This window comes from Watersipora subatra, chromosome 2 (genome assembly GCF_963576615.1).
Source record: "Watersipora subatra chromosome 2, tzWatSuba1.1, whole genome shotgun sequence".
NCBI classification, from domain to species: domain Eukaryota; kingdom Metazoa; phylum Bryozoa; class Gymnolaemata; order Cheilostomatida; family Watersiporidae; genus Watersipora; species Watersipora subatra.
The window spans coordinates 10,668,928-10,689,125 of record NC_088709.1 but is presented as its reverse complement, the minus strand read 5'-3'; positions in this window follow the sequence as shown (position 1 = coordinate 10,689,125).

Genomic DNA, 20,198 nt, shown 5'->3' with positions numbered 1-20,198 from the left:
AAAAGTGAGCAGCTACCAAGTAACCATGTGCACAGATGTACTCAGATGTTGTCATTCTAGAACATCAAAAATCAAAACACAAGGAATCGAAATAAGAACAATCATATTTAAAATTAAAAACAACATAATGTAGAATAAGAATTATATATAAATTATAATACTATTGATATTGTACAAGGTAAAATTGTAAGACAACCCTTTTGCATATATTTATATATTCAAAATCAGTTTGATTTTTTTTACTTTTTAACTAACTAAGAAAGTTAGGTCAGCAAGAATTTGAGTCATGGCTTATAACACTGATTAGATAAAACAGCGAATAGGGTTCTTATGTTCCACTCACCAAAAGCCAGCGTCGCATCACTCACCAGCTCTCTCAGTTTGCACAAAACTTTAGTGAATTTTATCAAAAAGTATCGAAATTTCTTTATTATTTTCAATTTTTGTTGATGTTTGAAATGATTTGACTGCCAAAAGATAGCAAAATTAAAGTTGACAAAATTTGATCGCTGTTGAAATGCTCAGATCAAGGGAAAGTGCGACTATAACATCTATAGTTGCGAGAATAGAGACGCATAACACTGCAATTTGAACGCAATAGATGATATCAAATATGGTAACGATAAGAATTAATGGCAGCATTTTGCATTTGTTTCCTCAGCATTTTAATCGTGTTCAAGGTTTATAAACTTCAATCTTGAAGCATCCTGGCAGTCAAATCACCTCAAATGACAAAAACAATTGCAAATGATCGAAAGTTACCAATACGTTGTGATAAAATCTACTAAGTTTTGTGCATGTTCCTCTTTAAAGCACATAAATTACATAATTTTTTTATTGTATATTTCAATACATCAGAGTCTTGGCTTTCGAATGAGCCTATATTCAATTCACAAAGAATAATAAAACTATGAAAAACGGTTTTGTTTTTTTTTCGATTCAATGGAACGTTCTTACATTCCAGCATTTTTTAATTTCTTCTCCAAGAGGGAGATATTTCTCTACCTTTTCTTTGTCTTTGCTGGCTATATTGTAGTCATTGGGTACTGCTATATCTATTATAGAAGCCCTCTTGTTTTCCTTGTCTACCACCACTATATCTGGTTGGTTTGCTAGGACATGCTTGTCAGTTCGGATGTAGAAGTCCCAGAGGATCTTAGCGCGGTCATTTTCATTGACCTTACCAGGAGCTTCCCCCCAGTGTTGTGGTTTATTAAGGCCATACTCATCACATAGACTTCTATACACAACACTTGCGACATGGTTATGCCGCTCAGTGTATGCATTTCCTGCTAGCTGCTTGCATCCACTGATGATGTGTTGGATGATCTCAGGTGCATCTTTGCACAGTCGGCATCTAGAATCGTCTCTAGTGTGATAGATTTTTGTTTGGAGTTGCCTTGTTGGGAGCACTTGCTCCTGGGCTGCCATGATTAGCGACTCTGTATTGGCCATTAGGTTTCCTTTGTTCAACCACCATATATATATACTATATATATAAATATATATACACATATATATATATATATATATATATATATATATATATATATATATATATATATATATATATATATATATATATATATATATATATATATATATATATATATATATATATAGTCTGTGAGGCAACCTAGTTGTTTCATGGCAGGGAGTCAACTCTCATTTGTAATGTGATTTTTGTCCCTTGCCTAAGTTCTGAGCTGCACTGATGAGGCTTCAATAGCCGAAACAGTACTGTCTGTAGCATGAGTATATATAAAAAATTGTTTCCTTACTCCGAATACACTGTATGGGTGGTAAGTTCTGCTCTAACTCGGGTCTCCTACCAGAGACCTGAGAGTTTGAGCACTCGCCTCAAGATCTTAGCTGTTCCCAATAGCGCACTTTTCTGCAACTCACCTGAGTTGATTGTTATTGGTATTTGGGCAAGCCACATTTTATGCGCCGGTGTTATTGCGCCCAGTGCCCCAATGACTACTGGGATTACAGTTGTTCTTACATTCCAGCATTTTTCAATTTCTTCTCCAAGAGGGAGATATTTCTCTACCTTTTCTTTTTCTTTGCTGGCTATATTGTATTCATTGGGTACTGCTATATCTATTATAGAAGCCCTCTTGTTTTCCTTGTCTACCACCACTATATCTGGTTGGTTTGCTAGGACATGCTTGTCAGTTCGGATGTAGAAGTCCCAGAGGATCTTAGCGCGGTCATTTTCATTGACCTTACCAGGAGCTTCCCACCAGTGTTGTGGTTTATTAAGGCCATACTCATCACATAGACTTCTATACACAACACTTGCGACATGATTATGCCACTCAGTGTATGCATTTCCTGCTAGCTGCTTGCATCCACTGATGATGTGTTGGATGATCTCAGGTGCATCTTTGCACAGTTGGCATCTAGAATCGTCTCTAGTGTGATAGATTTTTGTTTGGAGTTGCCTTGTTGGGAGCACTTGCTCCTGGGCTGCCATGATTAGCGACTCTGTATTGGCCATTAGGTTTCCTTTGTTCAACCACATATATGTCTGGTGAAGATCGCCAGCCTTAGATATTTGTTGGTGGTAAGCACCATGAAGAGGTTTCGTGTGCCAGTCAATTTCCTCATCATCAGGGCATAGGTCCGTTGTAAGAGCAGCCGATTGAAATTCAGCTAGCAACTTATTTGAAGTGGCCATGGAGGCTGCATATGCTTTGATGCTTTGCTCCTCCTCTTTCACTGTCTGCTGCACACTTTCTATATATATATATATATATATATATATATATATATATATATATATATATATATATATATATATATATATATATATATATACATATATATATATATATATATATATATGTATATAGTGCATGTCTTCTTCAATTTGTGTTGACTCACAAGTTGAAGAAGACATGCACTTTGACCTTGACCCAGGGGTGAAGGAGCTTGCGGAGAATATCATCAACAAGATGCCAGCTGCTAATGATTATGGAAGCAGGGTACCACTACGAAGAGTTAGCAAGCCCATACCCAAGAAGCCGTTAGAAGGCATTAACTTGGCACTGGAGTCGATCTCAATTGAATCGATCAGTGAGACTAATGCCTTAATCTACAGTACGGCAACCGTCATCTTGGAGGAGATGGGTATTAAGCAACAACTGTCAACAAGGCTTCAAACCATTCCATCTTGGAGCCTGAGGCTACAAAATAAGATCAAGGACTTGCGCAAGAAAGTTAGTAGGCTCAGTGAAGGATCTAACCACAGTTTGGATCGTCCAAAAAGGGAAGCCACAATAGAAGCTCTAGAATCTGCCAAACAGCAACTAGTAGCACTCTCAGCACGACTGAAGCGGTACACCAAAGAGCGGGATAACAAAAGAATGAACAAACTGCTCATCAATAATCTATCTAAAGTGTATTCTCAGTTCAAAGGTGAACTGCGAAGGCCAATGTAAGATCCTTCCCGATCCAGCACCTCAATGTCCTGGAAGGACATCTGGGAGAAAGAGACTACTCATACCACCACTGCAAATTGGCTGAAGAGGCTAAAAGAGAGCCACCAACACACTGCGGCTCAGCAATGGCTCAGCAAGGACTCACCATCAACGAAGTGGACATCAAGTGCAGAGTGCAGCGTATGAAGAACTGGGCAGCACCTGGCCATGACATGATTCAAGCCTTCTGGTTAAAGAAATTTACATCACTTCACACTAGAATGGCTAAGCAGATGGATTGCCTAATAGAAAAAGGTGACCATCCGGAATGGCTGACCAAAGGACGAACTGTACTTCTGATAAAAGATCCAAAGCAGGGGCCGATTTCCAAAAACTATCGACCAATAACGTGCTTGCCCACCACCTGGAAACTGCTCTCAGGAATAGATGCAAACAAACTGGAAGAGCACATGAGTCACTATATGACCAGTGCTCAGAAAGGAATTGGGCGCAACACCCGAGGAGCTAAACATCAGTTACTGGTGGATCGGACGGTCTGTCAAGACAGCAGGAGAAGGCAAACCAATCTTGCCATGACTTGGATTGACTACAAAAAGGCCTATGACTCAATTCCCCATAGTTGGATACTTGAGTGCCTCAGTATGTACAATGTTCACCCTGCTCTTGTGGCATTCATCAAGATGTCAATGACCAAATGGAAGACGGAACTGGAGGCTAATGGCAAAAAGCTGGTGAGTGTACAAATTAAGCGAGGCATCGGTCAAGGTGACTCCTTATCACCGCTGCTCTTCTGCATATGCCTAAACCCTCTAAGCAATAGCTGTACGCTAACAAAGAAAGGGACATTGATCCGTTAATACACCTCACTCAGGTATACAGCAAGGACATTGGAATGACCTTCGGTATTGAGAAATGTGGAAGGCTAATTCTTAAGAAAGGCCATTCTATGCTCACAGATGGCCTAAGAATGCCAAATGGTACTATCAAAGATATAAAAGAAGGGTACAAGTACTTGGGGATTATGCAAAGCAACATCAAACACGAAGCCGAGGTACGTCACAAAGCCACTACTGCATATAAGAAACGCCTTCGGCAGGTCCTACGGAGCCAGCTCAATGCCAAGAACCAAGTCATGGCAATAAATACCTACGCACTGCCAGTGATAAGATATCCAGCAGGCATAATAAAGTGGACTGAGGAAGCCATCAAAGAAACAGATATAGCAACTCGTAAACTGTTGACCATGCATGGAGCACTCCACCCAAAATCTGATACTACTAGATTGTATCTTGATAGGAAAGATGGCGGTAGGGGACTCAAAAGTGTACAGCAGACAGTAAAAGAGGAGGAGCAAAGCATCAAAGCATATGCAGCCTCCATTGCCATCTCAGATAAGTTGCTAGCTGAATTTCAATCGGCTGATCTTACAACGGACCTACGCCCTGATGATGAGGAAATTGACTGGCACACGAAACCTTTTCATGGTGCTTACCACCGACAAATATGTAAGGTTGGCGATTTTCACCAGACATATATGTGGTTGAACAAAGGAAACCTAATGGCCAATACAGAGTCGCTAATCATGGCAGCCCAGGAGCAAGTGCTCCCAACAAGGCAACTCCAAACAAAAATCTATCACACTAGAGACGATTCTAGATGCCAACTGTGCAAAGATGCACCTGAGATCATCCAACACATCATCAGTGGATGCAAGCAGCTAGCAGGGAACGCATACACTGAGCGGCATAATCATGTCGCAGGTATTGTGTATAGAAGTCTATGTGATGAGTATGGCCTTAATAAACCACAACACTGGTGGGAAACTCCTGGTAAGGTGGATGAAAATGATCGCGATAAGATCCTCTGGGACTTCTACATCCAAACTGACAAGCATGTCCTAGCAAACCAACCAGATATAGTAGTGGTAGACAAGGAGAACAAGAGGGCTACTATAATAGATATAGCAGTACCCAATGACTACAATATAGCCAGCAAAGAAAAAGAAAAGGTAGAGAAATATCTTCCTCTTGGAGAAGAGATTGAAAAATGCTGGAATGTAAGAACAACTGTAATCCCAGTAGTCATTGGGGCACTGGGCGCAATAACATCGGCGCATAAAATGTGGCTTGCCCAAATACCAATAACAATCAACTCAGGTGAGTTGCAGAAAAGTGCGCTATTGGGAACAGCTAAGATCTTGAGGCAAGTGCTCAAACTCCCAGGTCTCTGGTAGGAGACCCGAGTTAGAGCAGAATTTACCACCCATACGGGGTATCCGGGGTGAGGAAACAATTTATTTTATATATATATATATATATATATGTATATATATATATATATATATATATATATATATATATATATATATATATATATATATATATATATATATATATATATAGCTGGGGGCTGTTTATCATTGGTCATAGCTACCAATGTCAAGAAGTTGTGATATTTATCTAGACTTCTGTATTTATATGTAAACGATTATGCTGAATTTAAAAATCTAAACATATTTTAGCTGGTTGTCATTGAAATAGGTGTGTATCTATAGGAAAATGTAGGTTTATTACTTACTTTTGCAGATATTAAAAACGGCTTGGCAGTACAGCAAAATTGGGCACAGCCGTAGTATCATCAACAAAGTCTTTAGAAAAATAATAACAGTAACATATTGCACACCATCAATCACTATACACTTTGATCTTGTAAATTTGAATGATTATTTTTATAACTAAATCTTATAAAATCGAATAATTATTCTTACAATTAAATATAGTAATAATCAATTTTATAAGAATCATTAGAAAAATATCATCCTATTTTCTTTTACTTTCACTGCTTTAGACATCAGTTGCAATACCAAAGTACTCATTATAAGTCTTCAGAATGCTAGAGTCCAGTAGAATCAGCAAAAAAGAAATGATTACTTTTCAGTACTTCTACGTTAATTACAGAAACCTTCGGCAATTGGACAATGTCATAGACTGGTGAAATGTGCATGGTTTTCTCTCGTGAATTACACATGACCTAATGATTCTACTCTGTCGCACGGCCTTATCGGGGTTTTGTTTGCTGGTTTTAATTTTGATTAAAAAATGTCAAGTTTCTAGTTCGAATTTAGGCCAATTTAATCTGTCTACTTATGTATAATCCGATCAGATGAGTTAGTTTCAGGATACTGCAGAAACTTTTCTTGAAGACTTGGTAACATATTTAAATAGGTTATTATGTCTTTGTATCATGATTATACTTAAACGACTCTACACAAAAATGGTTATATTTGTTGATGAGATTTCGGTACAAGGGTTTGGTCACGGCCATTAACGGATAGTTTGGCGGGAGTTGTGTGCACATATGCATAATATCATAAAGCTCCAAACATGTGCTTCGCTCGTGTTTGGTCGTGGGACAATTAGTTGATGTTGCTTTCTTAGTTGCTAGACATAGAATGAATATAACTATTAAGCTACTTCTATATAAATGGATGGACTGAATAGGAGTTATGTTCCTACTATAGTGTTGCTATGTATTGAGTAGATAATTCCCAGCTCCACTATCAAATGATACGAATATTGTTCACGTATGCAGCGTGTAAGCAATGGTTGTTAAGATGCATATTTGTTTCCGTTAGTGGGAGATAATATATGCTGTAAGGATGTATTGTAACTGCTAAGTTTTTTAAATAATGTTTAATCTAATCAATAGCATCCTTTATGGCATGGTGTGTCTGGAACTAGATAAATGTTAACTGATGATAAACTAATCTTTTGACATTTACGTGTGTGAGAACATCGCTAATATACAGCTATTTCAAAAACAAGATTTTCCAATATAGCAGCATGTTTTCTAAACATCAGAGAGTGTGCCTTTCTTTAAGTGAGTTTGTAGCAGACTCGGTAAGTATTATATGACTCCTTTAATGACAGTAATAATTATAGTAACTTACTTTTGCAGGCTTAGAAGATTGTAGAGCCTAAAAACCATTTACTATTTTTTGTCTCAATCAATTTCGTTCATGTTTATTTTTTCTATGCATATTTTTTATGCCTATTTTTTCTATGTCTGTTTTTTATGCAGATGTTTTTATTGTTAACATTTTGGCTGGTTAAAACAAAGGGCCCTGCAGAAAAACAATCGAAAGTTTTGTAATTTATTTTTGAAAAATCAATAAAATCGGTATTCAATGAGCATACATAGTGTGGTGGACGCCGGGCTATGACTTTCTTATTATTATAAATACTCCTATATACTGTATACATATATATATATATATATATATATATATATATATATATATATATATATCTTGCAATTTGTGTTTGCTCTGTTTATTATATCGTATCGTCACTAATTTGTATCGCTTTTGTGTTTTCCTTTTGTTTATATTGTATCGCTATTGTGTTTTGCCTTCGTATATATTGTATCGCTTGTAAATTGTTAGTGTATTATAGCCAAGCTAATGCGTTAGCGACTCCATTTGTATTTATTATTATACGGTTTGTACTTGGTTCCATTATCCAGAACGAGGGACATGCATGTATATAAAAGAGCGTGCTCACTCCGTGGAGCAGAGCAACAGCTGTATGCTCCTCGGCTAATGGGATTTCCTTCCTTAATAAAAGTGAACGAAACAATACTCATTTTCCCTTCTTTATGTAATAGCTTATATTGTGCCAATGTAAAAGCCGGCAAACTCCTTTACACTGGTGACAACAGTGGAATTGTGTCAGACCCAGCAGGCTCTATCTAGAAATTTAGAAATCAAACTCTGGCAGAATTGCTGGCCTGTTTGCAAAAGCAGCCTCAGTAGAGGAAAACCGGAGTAGTACGACAAACACGGGGGGTGCCGAATTTGGCCAAGATAGCTGTACAGCTATCCCCCACATTTGTAAAGAAACCTGGTGTTTAAGAATAAGCAGGTTATTCAGCACTCCAGAGAAGGGTTGATGACTGGCACTGCGCCCTGTGAAATGCTCTTTACTGCCAAAAAAGGCTTAAGGACTCCGAGTCAGGCCTCGATCGACTATAAAGATCTTCCTTACTCAGAGAGAAGCTCAAAGTCATGTCTTAACGAAGAGCAAAGCATGTAGACCGGGACACGGATCGACAAGCTGATGCCATTGGGCAACTCGTCAGGTTAAGTCAGAACCCGGAACCGGCCTCCCAGTTCAAAACGCCTGAGTATAGTGGTGTCGGAGACCCAGAATACTTCATAACCAGATTTAGAAAAATTGCAGCTGCAAATAGATGGGCCGACGGAGCCAGCACACTGCATCTCAGAGAGGCTTTGAAGAAAAAGGCAGAGTACTGCGGAAGGGCAGTCAGGGTGGCAGCCATCTTTGAAGCCATCTGAGCCCGATTTGGACTATTTCCCCCACAAGCTCGGGCAGAGTTGAGCAGTTTAAAAAAAGGAACCAACCCTCCCTGCAGGAACGCGCGACAGAAATTGAATGGTTAGTATAACTAGCCTACGCTGACCTGGCTGAACCGTTCAGAAGCAACATGACAAATGAGTACTTTTCAAGCTCCCCTAGTACCACTCCACCTTACAGCAGCATCTCCTAGGGGTACCCACGAAGACTCTTGCAGGTGCAATACGGGCTGGAGAAGAATTTCTTCAGATCAGATTTGGAGAAAAACCGACCCAGGGCAGAACCGTCTGAACTGAAGTAGAAGAAATAGAAAACTCAAAGTATAATATGAGACATGGTGCAGTACGCAGTGTCAAACAAGACACCCTAAATGTACTGCTGTTTGCAGTAAAGCAGCTGGCCAAACAGGTCAAGCAGCTGCAAAGCAGGCCAACAAAACCTTCAAAAAGTAAGCCTGTCATTTGTTGGAGATGTTTAGGCATGGGGCATCTCTGAAAGGAGTGCCCTAGTCAGAAGAAAAAGAGGTCGGGAAACAGAAGAAGGCCGCAGCAGTAGCACCCACTACTAGCTGCAATAAGGCCCTTGCAGAAACCAGGAAAAACGAAATATCAATTCAGCCAAGGCCTTACCCGAATGGACCTAACTGAAAAAATCAAGCCGAACCAGAACTCCATCTCAAGCAACCCTCACGGCTACCCAGAACACGCTCCAACCACTACACCCGAAAGAGTCAGGCATGAGTTTCTCTGAAGGAAGCATTACGCCTTTCTCTCAGGTACCTTGGTGCCTTGTCCCGCAGAGGGACACCCCAAAGAGATTTGCCAAGGCAAGTTCTTTACCTGCCCAAACGGGGCGACCTCAGGCAGCTCCCTTCAAACACAGGGAACTTGCTAAAACATGCCTGCTGGAGCGTCCACACTCTACCGGTTGCTTCTTTCCGGGAAAAATTGAAGGTCGAGCAATGCACTTCTTGTTGGATACCGGATGCACCTATAACCTGCTGAGAAAACAGGTGTTCGACCGACTTCCCCAGGGTATAAGAGACCAATTGGAGGAGAGTGACACCCATGGCCTGCTTGCTGATGGGATCAGGTTTTCTTTTTACGGTGTAATCCAGCTTCCAGTAAGGCTCCGTGAAAACCGAAGAGGTATTCATAGTCAGCCAGATTAGCCTTTCTTGCCTTTCTTTATGGCACACCAATGCTCGACGGAGTTCAAACGACCCGTGGTGAAAGTGAATGGGAAGCCACTGACTTGTACCGACCAAAGGGGAAGCTCCTCTAGAACAAAGTCCAGGTTTAGGGATTAGGGATTTGATGGTGCTGGCTAGAACAAGGGTTGCGGTCCGGGATAGATTGACTACACAAAGTTTCTGTCCACTCGGGATAATAGAAAGGTAACCTGAAAGCCCACCTTTAGCGACAAGCTTAAATGAGCCCAGCGCAGTTGGAAAGGTGTTGGTTAGGTGTCTCAACTCGAACCCCCAGCCCCTGACCATTTGTTCTGGAACCACCATAGGCACCTACACTAGTGTAGAAGCACCTTCTCCCATTGCCAGCGCCGCTCCCCTCGAAGGAGGTCCTGCGGTGCCGATCACCCAAGTCGAAGCCAAGCCACAAATCTCCAAGCATCTCCAGGAACTATGCCAGGCTGCCAGACTTTCATGCCAGAACACAGAGCAGGCTAGGAAGCTGGCTACTCTCTTGGCTGAGTATGGATCAGTGTTTAACACTTGAGACAATGATATGGGTAGAACGTCGCTCTTGGAGGACTCCATACCTGTGAAAGACGGGACCGGACCTGTCCGTTAACCCACTCACCGCCTAGGGCCTGAAAAGGAGGCGGAGGCCAAAAGACAGGTACAGGACCTGTTAGCTAGAGGGTTGATTGAGCCGGCTGGAGGAGCGTGGAGCTAACCTATTGTGTTTGTGAAGAAGGATGGAAAATGGCGGTTTTGTGTGTAATACCGAATGCTCAATGCGGTAAAAGAACAAAACGTTTATCCCCTTCCCAAAATAGACGAAAGTCTGAATGCCTTGGCTGGAAGCCTATATTTCAGTACCCTCGATCTCGTCAGTGGATACTGACAGGTTCTACTGGACAAAGACGCCAGGGAAAAATCAGCCTTTATCACTCGCTCAGGATTGTGGAAATAGAGAGTCCTTCCTTTCGGACTGACTTCCGCCCCAGCCATGTTTCAGCGATTGATGGAGAGAGTGTTGCACGCGCTTCAATGACAGACGTTACTGTTGTACCTGAATGATGTGATTGTTATCGCATCTGATTTTGAGACCCACTTTTAGTGACTGGAGGAAGTTTTCTAGCGGCTACGGCAAGCCGGACTCAAGCTCAAACCGACAAAATGTGAACTGCTACAATCCCAAGGGCGGGACCTAGGCCACATAGCAAATAGCGAAGGGGTTGCCACAGACCCAGCCAAAGTGGGGGTGGTTGAGTGGTGGCTAACCCCCCGTAGAGTCTAAAAACTGCAAGGTCTCTTGGGTACTGTCGGATACCACTGGTAGTACATCCCGGGGTTTATCACCATTGCAATGCCTCTCCATCGACTGGTGGGGGAGGACGAGTCCTGGCGATTGACAGCAAGCAGCTTTTAACACCCTACACGACAAACTCACCACAGCGTTCATGCTGGAGTATCTGGATCCGGGTGGGGATCCTGAACACGGATATGCTGGACATGGATACCAGCTGGTGAAGTGTAAGAGCTGTGCTGTTACGGCAACAGGGCAACCAGGAACAAGTGATTGCTTATTATAGCAAAACACACATTCCCTTGGGGCGAAATTACTGCGTGACATCCAGAGAGCTGTTGGCGGTAGTGAAAGCGGTAAAACACTTCCACCCGCACTCATGCGGACAGGAGTTTGGCTTCACATGGACCATACCTCCCTGCAATGGCTCTGCCGCAAGAAGTAGCCCTCCCACCAGGTGGCATGTTGGCTAGAGGTGCGATCCGATTTCAAATACGTGCTGGAACACCGCACAGGATTAAAGCATGACAACACAGATGGCTTAAGCAGACAGACCTGTGAAGATTGTTGACAGTGTGCCCAGATAGAGTACCGTGATGGGAGCCCAACTCGACTAGAGTTGAACCAAGAAAACCATGACGAGGTTAGAGTGATCGAGGGAAACCATGCTGTGTCAAGAATTGCCTGACTCGCGCGCGAGGCGGCTGGTGCAACCCCTGTTTCTACTGAGAAGGCCAAGGTCAACTTGGGATCGGTCAAGGCCATCCTGAGATTTCCTGACATTGAGCGATTGATGACCCGAGGCTCTACTAGTCGCCACCAAAAACCACATAAGAGCTCGGCGGAGGTCACCAGGACCGGGCTCAAGACTGGCCATACAGGCCGGCACCCTGCCCCCATGGGGGCATGGGCCGGCCTGAGGTCAGTCGAGGCCGCTATGGGACACGAGGCATTAGCTCAGCTGACTAGCCAGTTGGCTCGGCTCTGGAGTGAGAGCAAAAGTGCTGTAGCCATAATGTACCGAGCACTTCGGAGCCACACTAAAGTGCTTTTGGAACATTTGTAGTTGGAAGCCAGGAGTTCAGAGTTCTACATAGCAGAAGGGAATCTTTGAGAATCAGGCAGGATGGCGCGCTGGAAGTCAAAGTGGCTTCTCATGGTCAAACTCGGTGGTGTGCCGTGTGTCCACTGGCTATGATGAAGCCAGTTATCTGGCAGACACATCACCCACTCCGAGTGTGGGGAGGACGGTAAGCTACCTCCAGCTTACATGGTACTGGCCCGGACTGACAGCCGCTGTCTGGAGGTTAGTACAAAGTTGTGAGGTGTGCCAGGCCACCAAGCATGGAGGGAATAAGCCTGCAGGAAGTCGGCAGCGGTTATACGCTGGCCGACCCTGGCAGAAGGTCACCGCCGACCTGGTAGGCCCCTCCCGACCACTCCGAGAGGCAATAAGTAGATCTTAGTGCTCTCGGGCTACTTTACCAGGTGGTAGGATGCCATTGCCATTTCATTTCGGAGGCCATGTAGCGATAACTTCCAGAAGAAGAAAGGCAGTTTAAAGAGGCGACCCGCAGTACCAGGACCAGGATACACCAGCTACTGACAACAAACAGTTGATTAGTCAAGAAATTACCTGCCTTGAACATCATGTTAAGCAGCTTGAGATGTGGGCCCAGCTGGTTGGTCCACCATTTTGTATTAATTAGACACAGTCTCTAATGAAGGGAGTGCATGGTGGATGCACAGCCATGACTTTCTTATTATTATATATATATATTCCTATATATATATATATCTATATATTCATATAGGAATATATATATCTATATGTATGCATAAATAAATGTATATATATATATACATATATATAAATAAAAATAAATGAACATATATATATAAATAAATAAGCATATATATATATATATATATATATATATATATATATATATCTATATATATATATATATATATATATATATATATATATATATATATATATAAATAAATAAGCATATATATATAAATAAATTAGCATATATATAAATAAATAAGCATATATGTATATATATATAAATAAATAAGCATATATATATATATATATATATGTATGTATATATGTACTCCTATAGCTATATGTATAGCTCATCACTTTTGTGATTTGAGCGCTCTGGTGTCAGCACATCGACTTTGTTAAAGTCTGTGAGGCAACTTAGTTGTTTCATGGCAGGAAGTCAACTCTCATTGGCAATGGGATTTGTTTCCCTTGCTTGAGCTCTGAGCTGCACTGATGTGGCTATAAGCGCAGTGACTCCAAGCTATTGAGGATGTGGGGCCATCCTTGTGGATGCCATGGTGCTTATCTAAGCCCTGCCTGCCAGTGTCATTTCTTCAAAATTCCGTCAACTTGCTGATACCATTTTTGAAGGCTGCTTGTGTGGATTTTGTGATCAAAAAACTTTTTGCAAGAATAGAGCTACTAAGGCTACTAAGCTTGGAGATCAACTTCTAATGTGAAAATCTCATAGGTTTGCATGGTTTCTCTAGCTGTGTTGCAGTTTCATCCTTTGCAGACAAAAGGAAAAAGAGTCATAGGAAACTCATCAAAACAGAATTCGACTATGAGAATCATTTAAGTTTTGGGGCAACTTTATTCTCTCTGTGAGACTTACACATGCAGACTCTATGGCCAAGAAGATAGCACCCAGAAAAATGGCACAGACTTCAACTGACTAAGGGACAGGTTTGTTGTGTCTAGGTCTAGGCAAGTCAGTCCCTCCGTTCAATCACTGAAAAAACATGTCATTGTGTCAATTATGTAGCAGCTACCTACATGTATATGGAAAGAGGCAACAACATAACTTGCCAATGCACCATTTCCTTCTTTACATCAGGGGATACTGGGTAAGAAAAACGATGAGTATGCAGTAAAGTATCCTACCAGAATCATCGCCTCACCTGATATTCTACAAGCAGTTCTATGGGAGTATCAAAGATCCAGGTGCCGAGGGAACTGATGTGCCAGTATCATGGCAAAGCTGCCTTACACAGAGCTTTGCACATGCGTGCACTAAGATAAAACTGAAGCGAGAGTAGCAGAGGATGCCGATGGTGAGGAAAATGATTAAGAACTCAACATATTGAAAAAATAGTTAGGATATGCAATATTTTGAAATACCCCAGCTTCTTTTGTAAGACTGTTGATATTAGCTCCTAATAATACTACTAATAATAATGCTAATAATAATCGCCATGTTCACACTGCTTGCAACGTTCTTATTATTTTCTATGATTTATCATTGTCAGGTTATAAAACATACTTATAGTGTTTTGAATTTTTTTTGTAAAATAAAGTTATTAAACTATACAACCACATACACACGTAAATATATGTATATACATGTATATAGTTTACATGTGCATGTAACAATCATAGCAAATGGAATGTTCAAAAATAGATAGAAAATAAATTTTGACTTTACCACTGACATTCTAAATCACTACCAAATAATTATGATAAAAGTTGCAAATCTGATAATTCTATAAAGGAATCTTATTTGCAGGAGAGATAAATCCGATAATATCATTTTCATTAAATTTTTCATAGAAGTGGGAATGGCAGCTGCGGAAACTCCTCAGTTTTGAGTTCGCCATACCAAAATTAGTCTAAATCACTGCATAAATTGCTACTGAAAAGGAGTGCCAACGGAAATGCAAAATAAACTGCCTTGGTCCATGGCCTAATACAGGTAAATCTTTATTTTTTTCGTTTTGAGCGTCGAGCCACCAGATCTGTATAGTTTCACAGAGTCCCGCGACCAACAGAAGCGTATACGGGAGCTCGCTCGATTCCAAACAAACTGGCCACGCCCACTATTTTTATATAAGTTATAATGGAGAGGCTGCAAGATTAACCACAAAAAATCACTTCCATGGGCAGTCGCTCTAAAATTGATGGTTGCATTATACACCATTTGAAAGGGGACAAAATTCCTTACAAGAAGCTACCGATAATTTTTTTTCTATTCAAGAAACTAACCCTTTCTTAAATTAAAAAACATCTAACCTAAATTGATTTATAGCTCAAGTTCTGATAGGTTTTGCATCGGCAACCAGTTTCTGTTTGGGTTTCTAAAGGAATTACGTTTTAATTTTTGGGTAAAAACCATAGATGCAGCAACTAATCAGATTTGACATAGTGGCTGGCAGCAATATTCATTTGAAAATTGCTTGTGGATACATTTCCTTCAATTCTCCGTCTCACAAGCACACCAAGGTACTATCAGCTAACGATCAATTAAGCAAAACATATTGTATATACATGTAGTATCGCAATACATATGCAAAAACCAGGCTCAGGCAAGCAGTCACAGATATTACATGTAAGATCATCTGCACGCGACTAAATAAAAATATAATTTATGTAGCAGTGACAAGCACAAAAACAAAATAATAGTGCAGTAAAATTTGGAATTATGTTAAAAAGCATTCGCAACACTGGTTTCAGGTGAGCAGTTGGATACTACTAATATTTTGACAATATATTAAGCTGAAAAATATTACGCATAAGAAAATATAAACAGAGCGAGTAATGAAAAGAACATTCGGCTTAGAAGGCGCTCTTCGGTTCTGCTCCTTAACAGACGCTTTAAGCTAAGAGTTAACTGATGACGCCAACTCTTCGCACAAGATCTCACATTGCCATTGAAGCACTCCCAAAGCTCACAGATGATCCAATTTTCATCGCTTCAGTAGCTTTTCTACACATGAAGTGCAGACGTACCGTTACGAACTTCTTCGCCAGACAATGCCCTAGCTGATGCTGGCAGCTTATCTACATGTATGTAAGTGCACAGCAGCCAGCGCTGAGTTCTAAGCAATGGTTGGTCAGTGCTTCAGCTATTTTTGGCAGATAAAGTTTTGCCTCATAGGCATGTACAGCAACCTCCCATTTCATAAGATCAGCAAAGAACTCATCGCTCACCTCAAAAAGGGCACCATCTTTAAAATTCTTGAGCTGGGTGAACCTTGACTGGTTTTGATGACAGCTGTCCGCAACACGGAGTTGGTCTGTGCAGGTCTTGCACAGTTGCCGCAGTTTCATCAACGATTGAACGCAGTATCCACCGAGATAATAGAGAGACTGCTGCTCAGCTTCCCATAAAACACTTCCAGTTATGATTGCTGATGAAATCCCAGCAGTAAAGTTTTCATCGACCGAAGGCATTAAGTTAGCAGGCAGAAACTCCGCTAAATACTGACGTTCATCAATCGCTTAGTCTCCAGTTTTTACTTCTTTTAAATACTCTGCAATACAAATATTTTTTAAAGCATATTTAAAGTCACGGGGTGATGGTACAGAGTTTTTACTGCGGATAACGGAGAAAAGATTTTCTACACAGTCTTGTGTCAGCCGTGATGTTAACAGGAACTGCAACTTTCCAGAATTTATGAGTGATTTACACAGATTCAAAACAGTGGTTGTAAATAGTTGTATACCTGCCAGTACTGGCTTCCATGTTGCTTTCTGTCCGATTTGATAGGTTTGGACAGTTGTGAGAAAATCACTGAGAAATGCAAGTGCAGAAGTATACATCGCAGGGTTATTCGCGGAGAGAGCCATTACAGGATGGCGGCTGCTCATCAAATCAAACCATGTGTCAACGGCTTTGACAAACTAAGCTGTGGTCAGGTATGACACAGGTCGTCCCTCCTTCTCGACGAGATACTGCAGGCCTGCACCGACTGAGTTACTAAATATGTGCAGTACCTTGCCAACATTCATCTTTCTAAAGTGAAAGCTGTTAGTCAGATCGCCTAACTTAAGGTAAGGTGTCAGTTTAAGATCTTTATCTTCCTGGAATCTAATGAGGTCCTCGACGTGACCTATCTCCACTGTATTCACAGGCAGATAATGTTTGTTGACTGCGGTAGCAGAGAGAGTTATTGTCCTGTGATTGAGGAAAGCGCTGGCAAGGTTTTTGATGACATGCGGCACATCAGCTATGAACTCAGTAGCACTGCCTTCAATCACCGCGGATGTAGTTAGACTGTTAATTTTGCTGGTGACTTCAAACTGTCTCCACATTCTCCAGTTTCCAGGACCCATGTCTGAGGTGATTGCTATGACATCCAGCCCGAATGCTTTCGCCTTGGCAATGATATTTATTATGGTGATCTTTAAGCTCAAAGCTGACATTGAGCGACCAATAAAATGATACCCGACCACCTGCTTCCATCTTTTCGCTATGTCTGCAAAAATCACCCATATGTAAATGTGAAAGGATAAATGGGTATAGTTTGAATTTACGATAATAATGGAATTGAAGGATAAATTGAATCAAGCTAAATACAAATAAATGATGTATTGCCTATCACTGTTGTTTAGTTCATGAACAACCCTTGGACTCTAAGAAAGCCATGAAAATCATGTATATTAGCTTACAACAGGGAAACCAAAAATCTATTCAATAAAAAAGCTTGATCCCAATATGTAGTTACAAAGCCAGCTACTGTCTCCATTATATTTATGAATTAAACCGCTATTCTTTATCAATCAGAAGACATGCTCTTACCACCCAGCATGAAGACCAATCCATGATTTGCCTCCCCTTGATGGCCTGGCAGTGTTATCTGGCCCAATACTTTCTTGCTGCTAGAGTCATACTCTACAGCTTTCTTCAGTTCCATCTCATCAAGGGTGAGACAAAAGAGCTTGTCAACATCTCTCATAGAAGCAACCTAAAGTAGCATACAATATTTACTGTAAGATCTAATGTATAAATTATCTTAATATATGTACATCTTTGGACTTTATAAAAATGATCTCTGACAACTGGGTACATTTTAACAAACATGAGATAGGAGAGAACGTCAACAGTTTCATATGTTCACAATAAATAAAACTTTTGCAACTTATTTATGACAAGAATTTTTTGCTGGACCAAGACTTGTCTAGAAAACATATATATATATATATATATATATATATATATATATATATATATATAAATATATATATATATAAATATATATATATATATATATATAATATATATTTATAAGTGGAACTTCACTCTATAAGTTAAACATTTTATTACTAATAGTTTCATGTGGTACACTCAGTATCACACTCTTCAGATAAAATGTCTAAAATGAATTTCATACTCCAGAGATGAACAGGAGTACATGTACAGAGATGATGGGCTAGGCATAGTAGAAGGTTCAGCACGTAATGCAGAATCTATGAAAAAAGATCTCTGTGCTATATTCAGCTCGTATGGACTAAAGATTACCATCTATGTTAATAAAAGAGTTGTAAACTTCCTTGATGTTACCCTCAACTTAGACAATGGTAAACACATGCCATACGTCAAACCCAATGAGAGACCAGTGTATGTCAACAAAGAGTCCAACCACCCACCTGGCATAATCAGAAACATTCCAGCAAGTATAAATAAGAGGCTCTCTACAATTTCGTCTGATGCTGAATGCTTCAATAAAACAGCAAATATCTACCAAGAAGCACTAACCAAGAGCGGATATAGCCACCAACTAACATACCAAGAACATCTATCAACATCTCAAAACAGACAATGCAAACGGAGCAGGACGATTACATGGTACAACCCACCTTACAGCAGTTATAATGTCCATACTAACATCGGCAAACTCTTCATCCAACTAGTCAAGAAGGAATTTACGACAAGGCACCCACTGCATAAAATATTTAACAGCAACAATATCAAAATTAGCTACAGTTGTATGAACAATATAAGAGAGTCCATCAATGCTCACAACAAAATTATACTGACTGCCAACACCGCAAATGAAGACCGAACATGCAACTGCAGAAAAAGAGAAGAGTGCCCGATGAATGGAGAATGCCTGAAAACATCATTAATTTACCAGGCTACTGTAAAAACCAACACCGATTCACCAGACCAGACATACATTGGACTAACAGAGAACACTTTCAAGACACGATTCACTAACCATAAAGCTTCTTTCAACCACCCATCTAAGAGAAACTCTACTGAATTAAGTAAATATATATGGTCACTAAAGGACAATAATACCAACTACGCAATATCATGGAAGACCCTACGGTATGCTAAAGCATACAACACTATCTCCAACAAGTGTAACTTATGCCTATGGGAGAAATTCTTTATTATTTACAGACCATCATTAGGCACTCTTAATAAACGTAACGAGCTATTATCATCATGCAGACATTCATCTAAGTTCTTGCTACGTAATTGTATCACTTAACTATTTGGCTTTTGGCTTCTGTACACTCATCCAATTATCAGCTTATCTAACTCTGCATAACAGCGTATTTAATACTGGAGTATGAAATTCATTTTAGACATTTTATCTGAAGAGTGTGATACTGAGTGTACCACATGAAACTATTAGTAATAAAATGTTTAACTTATAGAGTGAAGTTCCACTTATAAATATATTATAATTTAGCTCTGATTTATCATTGAGCACTCTGTAACGAACTGTGCAGCGTCCACTTTGTCTATATATATATATATATATATATATATATATATATATATATATATATATATATGTATATATACATGTATATATATATATTTACCTTTGGGCTCAAATATTCAAACACTGAGCGCAGCATACCGGGAGAAAAGTTTATATGTTTCACACTCTGTTGTAGAGTTCGTATGGAAGGAAGAGGAAATGCCATGGTTAATAAGTCTGTGTAGCCCATTGTTCCACATGCAAAGCGTAGTTTTAAAAACTTTTTAACAGTCTCCAGTTCCCAAGCAAGGCTGCGAGTGCTTCGTCAAGATAAGCCAATAGCTGGTCCTTGTTAAATAACATGTGCATCTTTATCTCATGCTGTCTAAGCT